Source organism: Cucurbita pepo, chromosome 12 (assembly GCF_057944985.1).
Source record: "Cucurbita pepo subsp. pepo isolate OVF chromosome 12, ASM5794498v1, whole genome shotgun sequence".
NCBI classification, from domain to species: domain Eukaryota; kingdom Viridiplantae; phylum Streptophyta; class Magnoliopsida; order Cucurbitales; family Cucurbitaceae; genus Cucurbita; species Cucurbita pepo.
The window spans coordinates 7,830,613-7,839,642 of record NC_141809.1 but is presented as its reverse complement, the minus strand read 5'-3'; the positions used below and the strand labels follow the sequence as shown (position 1 = coordinate 7,839,642).

General features: G+C 37.0%; 1 pseudogene; it reads right to left on the bottom strand.

Annotated features, from left to right (window-relative positions):
* Positions 1–1,817: 1,817 nt before the first annotated feature.
* LOC147789925 (exopolygalacturonase-like) lies at positions 1,818–4,738 on the bottom strand (annotated as a pseudogene).
* Between the last annotated feature and the right edge of the window lie 4,292 nt (positions 4,739–9,030).

Sequence of the window (9,030 nt, the reverse complement as noted above, 5' to 3'; positions counted from 1 at the left end):
CAAACTGATTACATCTTAGGAGATATGAACAGGATTACATCTCGAGAAAAAAAAAAAAAAAAAAAAAAAAAAAAAAAAAAAAAAAAAACAAGAACCCCTTAAACTGATTAGTGTAATGTCCCATGAACAGGATTTGAACCAAATTTTTTAGTATGAATTTGACACCCAATGGCTCCAGCATTTTTCAGACATCTTTTGCAATATGACCATATTATTTACTCCTCATGAAGTGTTTCTAAGAAGGAAAATTATTCCTACAGATCAACATGAGTTGTTTTTAGCATATTTTGCTTTACCCACATGTTTGTTAAGACAATTTCCAGAGGTAGCCAAACATAATATTGTTCGAAACTAAACACGCTTAACTTTTGAGTCTTATGATTGAACTACCAAAAGTAGGCAACGTGATTTTTAGAGATAGTTTTCACTCCTAGGAACAATTTAAAACAAGTAACTAATGTGACCATATCATTGAAGATGCAAGGAATTGTGGGGGCCATCAGATGCCAAATTTGGATTCCAAATCCTGGTCCAAATTTTAGGCATGAGATTACATCTTAGGAGGCATGTGAGTAAGGAAAAAGCATGCTACAAAAAATGGTGTTGGTTTGTGTGGATAGTTTTCACTCTTATAAGCAATTCAAGATAAGTTGGTAATGTAGGTATGTCATGGTAGATGCAGGGGAACGTCAAGGGAATCAGTTGCTAGTTGCTGAATCCAAATTCGAAATCGTGGTCCAAATCTTAGCATGGGTACCATTTGCCATTTCCAAATGGCTTAGTTCTTTTTTTTTTTTTTAAGATATTATTCTAACCATAAAAATCAAAAAGATTTAATTATGTAATAAGGGTTGTTTGAGTTGAATAAATTTATGATCCAATTAACTTACTTAGGCCTCAAAGATATCTCAACTCGACCCAGCTAAACTCACGAACAACAAATATCTTAAGACTTGAAAACACAAAACATAGCATCATGGATCGAGTCCAAGTTTTGTTTTTATTTTCTCTCTTTTGTGATTTATGTTGTTTTTTTGGCCTTATTTAGCACGGATTTGGGCCAATTTTGATGAGTTCCTGTACATTAAACTCCTAGAACATTTAGCTACTTTTGATATTTAATTTTTCTAGGACTATCGACATTTTTCCTAAAACTAAACTTGGTCGGGATAAATAGGTAGATAATTCAATATTAAATGTAAATTCCTAAAATACATATTAATACTTGTCACTTAATTTTCTAATCTGAAACCTAAATTTTTTCAAGTCATATCCAAAAGTTGCAACGAAAATTACATGATTGACGAAAAAGATAGATTTAAGGACACGACTTGCTAGATTAGTCACCTCTAATGTCAATTCTTCTTTAACGATAATGATGGATGTGTGCCATATGGGACGGATATAGTTAGGAGATTCGATCTAACTTATCGATTCTGTCTAAAAGATTTCTAATGGTAATTGATTTGTTTAGGGTAAACGGAAAGAGGAGTTAGATGTTTTTGTTGGTTAAAGATTCTTTCCTTGAGTTATGGATTAGTTTTTTTTAATAATGGTTGTTACAGTTACATTGTCTTATTTCAAATTCAAATCTAGAACGAAAAATAAGACTGGAACCAGTTTATTATATAAGGTCGAGGTACTAAAAACATTAGGTTGTTCACGACACAAAGTCTCCTTCAAACATTCGACCATCTTATTTATTTCGAAAAGTACAACAAAAGAAACTCAAAAGAATGAGAGTCAAATGGATAGAGGCCGTCTACTTTTTTAATTAAGGCTGTCTATTATTTTGAAGTTCTATGGCAATGAACAATTCATGGGACAACATAAGGAGAGGAGCATATCTTGGGGTTCTGTCTTAATGAAATGATAGGTTTCACATTCGTGCATTGGGAGGAAATAGGACCTTTTATTCCATTGTAAGTGAGGTCAATGTTGCTTACTTTTACATCGTCACATGGTAAGTGACGGCTGCAAATAAGTTTGATTGCGAGCAGAGTTGCAGAACTTCCTCTAATGTTCTTGAAGCTCACTATACTCATCTTAATTTTTTAAGGAATCTGAAAATTAAAATGAGACAACAAATGGTTTATTTGTGAAGTTATAATGAAAAAATGAATCAAAGGTTCGAGAATGCGATCCATACCTACCGATTGCACTGATTCCACGGACAATACTCTTGGTCTATTAGAATAGGGTTGCTAACATTGACCATTATTGTTAAGGATATTTAGTAATAAATTATAGTTTACCATATATATTATATTTGATATTTTATTATAAGGAAAATATCTAATATTTGCCTTATTGTCATAGATATCTTTCCATTTATTGTTATTTCCATTTATTACTATTTCCATATCCTTGTAATTTATTTGATTATAAATAAGATAACTTTCACACCATTTAGGTGTGGTGGATTAATCAAACATTCACATGGTATCAGAGCCACTTCGGTTTAACAACCCCAAATCTTTTCTTTTCAATGGCTTTTGAAATCTTCTACTGTTCTTCTCCACCACCCCTGCTGGCTTTGACGCCGCAGGAGCAGTCTTCATGGCTACCGCAGGCGGAGCCGATTAATTACTCTTCGGCTCCACCCTATTGACCTCCAAATCATCCTTCACCATACTCTGTACATACAACCTTACCTTTTCCAAACATAGTCTCTTTCATTCTCTTCTCAATTTTTCCTTTATCCTTCATCCTTCACAGAAACCCTAATCTTAGGATCTTCATCAGCATTTCTTTCGGAAATATACAGAATCTCGATAAGCCTATCGACCTTTTGCAGAGATTCACCTTTGGAATCTAGGCGCCGCACTGGCATCTTCGCCAACCAAGTTGCTACCGCCCTTCTCGCCAAAATTGGCTCCTTCGCCCCAATGTGGCGACTCTTCCGGCTGCCCTTTTTGCCAAAATTGGCTCCTTCGCCCAATGTGGCGACTCTTCCGGCTTCAACATTGTCTTTGTCCCTTGCTCTAGGTTTCCCCTTCTACTTCTTGGGGTTAGACATATTCTCACCAGAGCCAAGGTAGCATCGTCGCTAAGCGACAATCCCTATTTATGGGTAGACATATTCTCGTCGAAGCTAAGGCAGCATCGCCGCTGAGCGGCGATCCCTCTGCAATTTTCGATGGCCAAGAAAGTGTTTCTTTACGCCTCCTCTGAACCAGGTTGTTGACATCTTCACGAAAAGTGTTTCTCAACCACTTTGAATTTTTCAGATCCAAGCTTCACGTTTGTTCAAATCCGACGCTCAGCTTGCGGTGGGGTGTTAAGGATATTTAGTAATAAATTATAGTTTACCATATATATTATATTTGATATTTTATTATAAGGCAAATATCTAATATTTGCCTTATTGTCATAGGTATCTTTCCATTTATTGTTATTTCCATTTATTACTATTTCCATATCCTTGTAATTTATTTGATTATAAATAAGATAACTTTCACACCATTTAGGTGTGGTGGATTAATCAAACACTCACAATTATAATGTCCAAAAAGTGCATATTGGTGGCGGTGCCGCTAGCCGCAGAAGCTGGCCACGTTTTGATCCTGATACCATTAGTGGTGTTATTTAACGTGCAGTTCTTTACGATGACACCTTCAATAGGTTCTTCGTTAGTGTATCTTCCAAGACTTCCGATGCTTATTCCATGTCCTGGTCCGCACGTCACATTGGTGACTTCAATTAGTTTGCTTCAATCTCCAAGAGAAATGCAATCATCTCCAATTGCAATTTTGGACTTTGTGATTGTGATCTTATTTGATCGACCGATGTGTATTCCATCAGTGTTGGGATTGTTTTTGGGTGCCATTATATTGATATTATGGAATGTGAGGTTGTTGCAGCCGATGACGTTGATATAGAAGTTCTTGCTATCAAGTGATGTTATTCTCTTAACGGTTGAATTGGTGATGAAGTTGAACCTCAAACTCTAAACATTTTGTATAATCAAATAATATTTTGTGAGAGTCGGTAATGATGCTAAAAATTTGAATAGAACCCAATAAAATTGAAAACTCAAAAAAAATTTACTTTTTCCCTGGATTGTTTAAAGATTATCCTCTAGAAAATGAAGAACGTTGACCAAATCGTAAATGTCAGAACATTAGAGAAGACATGTAAGAGGCTCTTTCAAAAACAACAAGATGCATGAGATTGAGAAGGAAAGCTAAAGGAATATTACTTACAACCAGGAGTTGGGCACAATTTATGCATTTGTGGCAATCGTTCCTTTTCCAAGCTGCCTTTCCTTGGCCATCAAAAACTCCTTCACCTGATAATGTCAATCTATCAACACGTGCAAAAGTGATCCAATTATCTCCCGGAAGACTTTTTAGTGCCTGCAATGTTCCTCCAAGTTGAAAGTCAATTGGGCTATTACAAGGTCCTTCAAACTTCCCTTGCTTTACTCTAAATATCCCTCTTGGAATAAAAATTGCACTAGAACGATTGGACGTGCATGCATCCCTCCATGCATTTGCTAAAGCCTACATTTCACAACTAACAAAAACTTATAGCAAACAATTGATCAGCTCAACTAGTGATAATATTGATGTTCATATTATATATTTACCTTCATGATGTCAGTACCAGACACTATGTTACCATATCTTTTCAAAGAAAAAACAACATCGGCACTAGATTGAGCATCGACGGTAGGAGCTAACAATAGTAACATCAAAATTGTAGCGGCCAAGAAACTCGATTTGATCATACTCATGAAGCCTTTGCTTTCTTTTCTTTTTTTATGTATATCATTTGAAAACTAGTGAGAGACAATGATATTTCGTTTTAGATTTGGAACTTTTTATGTATTTAATACAAATTGAAAAATAGGAATCAAATTGAGTTGTTTTTAGCATATTTTGTCTTTACCCACATGTTTGTTAAGAAAATTTCAAGAGGACACCAAACATAATATTGTTCCAAACTAAACACGCTTAAAATCGTAGGCATATTATGGTAGGCATACGCTTAAAATGACTTGTATGACTATAATAAAGCAACAAAATCACTTGTCTCAAAGTATGGTATTGTAACACTCAAAAATGAAAGGAATTAGATCTAACAAGAATAAGCCGCCCATGTAAGACCCAAATGATCAAAAGGGGTGGAATTAAAGGATTAAGGAAGGATGATGATCTCAAGCAAGTCATTTTTATACCCTAACAAGTAATGTTAAGGTGTTTAAGACCTATGGAAAAAGGATTGGAAAGTAAAAGTAAGTGAAAAGGGCAAAAAGGTCATTTTACTAATTATTAAGGACCTTCCCGGATTTTTAATTGCTTATCTAGAAAGAATTTAGAGATGCTCAAGCAAAAATGACCAACATGAGATAAAGGATTTTTAGAAAAATTATGGATTTTTCAGGAAATATAATATTAAAATATTCAGAAAGCGGGAAATGACCCAAATACCCCTGGAAGAATGTATAATTACGAAAATGGCCCTCTGATCAGAAACAGAGCATCTACAGTGACCATCTGAGAAATATCTCACGAAACTCAAATCCCAGCCGTTGGATCTTCCCCAAATTTGGATATGATCTAGAAGATGGACAGATCATCACATCAAACGGCCATTATGCAAAACCAAAGTCGGTGAGGCTCTGACTGGAGTAGATATTTCGGGCGGATTTTCCAAAAAATCTAACTGCCAATTCACGACGATTCTGGAGCTTTCAATGTCGATTTAAGCTCGCCTATAAAGTCTGGAGTATGGGAAACAATATGGAATAAGCCTCGAGCAAGGTCGAGCACCCATTCGAAAGTTATGAGAGTTTAGTTTGTGGGTCTCCTACTCTCGGGTTTCTTCCAAATTTGAGAGCAATTCTCCACCATTCCTCCTTAAACTTATTCCAATAGTTTCCAAACAAGATTACCCACAAGTTATATGAAGGAATTGAGAGTTGAAACGTCGTAGAACAAGATACCCATGATATCGGAAATCCGGCGTTTCGAGTGAGTTGCATACCGAGAACGATTTCTGAAAATTAAGGTTCCACACTCAAAGACATTCCTCCAAATCAATTCCTATAGCTTGATGAAAGGATATTTAAGAGGTTCCATGAAGAAATCGGGCCTTGAAAACCCCTAGAATCGGCTACCCGATAAGAAATCCCCTGTTTTAGCTCTGGCGAGGAAAATAATTTTGGACGAACTTTAGAGGCTAATATCTTAGGCTATGATCCAAGAAAATGTATGAAATCAATCTCAAGCTCTTCCTTGTAATAGGCTAATACCTTAGGCTATGATCCACGAAAAGGTATGAAATCAATCCCAAGCTCTTCCTTGTAATATCATCGTTAAGTTTCATGAAGAAATCGAGGGGATAAACAAAGAGATCGGGGCTGTGGAAGGCCACTTCCAGACGGCGGCGCAAAGGATGCGCGTGTCTTCTTCCAGTCTAGAGGAAGAAGACGATGACGTGGCCGGTTCAGTTGAACCGGCCAAGTAAGCCCAAAATTTGGTCTTCCCTCGGTGTTTTTTAATTTTAACCCCCTTCCAGGCTAGTTCTCATGATATACCTTATGGTTCTAAAAACTAGACACAATAAGGAGTCTATAGAAGGAAAAGTGAAGTAATTCAAATACCGGAAGCTCAAGAACGGAGGTCCTAAACATCAACAATGAGGTAAGTAGCCACCTTGGACTTTTCTTAAGAAATACTTGTAGGAATCGCTTGGATTTTCATATGAACCATAAACCAAGTATTACACAAGGATCTATGAAAAAAAAACTCAAAGAACCGTAAGTTAAGGCGCTGAACCGACCAAATTGCTTGGGATTTAAGGAACATTAAAGTAACCCACTAAATGAGCCCTGATGCCTATAAAACTTTAATGATGAGCATATTATAGCATGTTTAGGTTATATGTGAAATTTAGTGGTCAATGGATAAGTATAAATAGGTAAACCAAGAAACGGGGCAAAATGACCATAATGCCCTTAAGGATCTCTACCTACGGTTCATGAGCTAGATGACCTCCAAATACTATGAAACTCTACAGTAGATCTTATTGTATGATGATTGATGAGGTGGTGAAGTTTGAAAGTCACTGGAACTCGTTAAGTACCAAAACCAAGACTTAGGGGTAAAATGACCATAATGCCCATAAGGAAGACTACCTACGGGTTAAGTCCTAAATGACCTCCCAACATTATAAAATGTTGTATGAATCTTTATCTCATGATGTTGTATAAGGTAATGAAGTTTGGGAATCATTGGGAAACGTTAGATAGCGAAACCAAGATATTGGAAAAAATGTACATCACGATCCACATGACTTTACCTCCTAGGATGACTAACAAGGTACCCATAAAATAAGAGATTCCCCCATAGGTATCCTTGGTTGCTAATAAGATTCTAAGTGTACAAGGTTCCGTTGGACTATTCCTAAGAAGAACCTTTAGGTTCCAACCTTGACCCAAGACGTTATGCATAAACCTAGGATCCCCAAGAGTACAAGGAAACACCTAGGTTAATGTAGATGGTATGCTTAACAAGTTGCTAGGATCCATGCTCGGAGTAACCATTATCTCCCATCACGAAGTGTACCACGAGATTCCTATTCCTCTTTAGGTGAGATGCCCTGCTATATGTACCACGAGTAGGTTGTCATGATGGACTTATTATTTTCCTCACCTAAATGAGATGCTCTGCAACACGATATGCTAGCAGGATGCCACGTTTGTGATAATGTCACCTATGCACTCATGGGGAGAAAACTAAGGGTTACTTTGAAAGTGTTTTCAGGACTAAAACATGATATATGACATGACAACCTCTAACGATTAGTTCCTGAAAACGAAACAAGAAGTCATATCCTAGCTCAAGGTCTAAATATGCTCCAAATCACCAACCATGTCCTATAAGGTTTATTTTATATGACATGAGAATAAGCTCAAGATTTCAAGTTGGTTGGAGCAAGTTTGGAATATAAGCCAAGATGGAACTTAAAGAAACGCCTAAAGAAAACATGTCAAGATTCAAGACCCTTCTAGAATCCTCTAAGGAGCCCATTATGAACTTATGACCTTCTAGAATAATTCATGCTAGTTATTACGATGGGTTCATATGATCACGAATGTATATAACGACTTACGCCTAAAGAAAATAAGAATCTTAGCAACTTATAAGATTAAGAACCAAGAACAAGTTATACAACCACCAAGACAAGAAGAATGTTAGGTACCACTCAAACATAAGGGACCAAAGTCCACAAGACTCAAAATTCAAGAATGCTAGGTATTACTCTAAGCATGTCTAATTGTGGCTCATAACTCCCACCATGCGGTGCTTTCTAAGGATGATTTTTTCCTCCTCTAGGTGGGATGCCCTGCACCATGTTTGCTTTGCAGGATGTCACGTTTGGCCTCATTCCCCTCACCTAGATGAGATGCCCTACGCCATGTTATGATTTGCAGGATGCCATGTTCATGTATGCACCGATCACGCGACCTATATGGTCGATGTTATATTATGCGACCTTTATGGTCTATGCCATGTTCATGCATGCATCGATCACGTGACCTTTATGGTCTATGCCATGTTCATGCATGTATCGATCACGTGACCTTTATGGTATATCATGGGGAGAACCTATGGCCACGATGGAGCAAGAAGAGAGTAAGTTACCCTAGCCATGAATTAAGAATCTCCTAAGACCTCCCATGGTACGTCATGTGTATGACTTAGACTACGTTGCTTGGAACGTAAGAAGCCTTGAGCGTAGGTATTAAGACTGTGTCGCTTGGAATGTATGAAGCCTCAGACACAGGTTGACAAGTTTATGTCTAGTACCGTAAATCATAAGGGGAGTGTCTTGGAGAATGAATTAAGAAACATAACAAGAACTTACAACAAGAACAAGAACAAGAACAAGAAAAACAAAAAGTGTGGTACCCTAGCATATCAAGGACACGATTAAGAGCCTACAAGTAGGCTGCTTACTGAGTCTTGTACTCATTCTTTATTCTCCATTTTTTCAGGAAATAAGAAGCTGGTCAAGGTC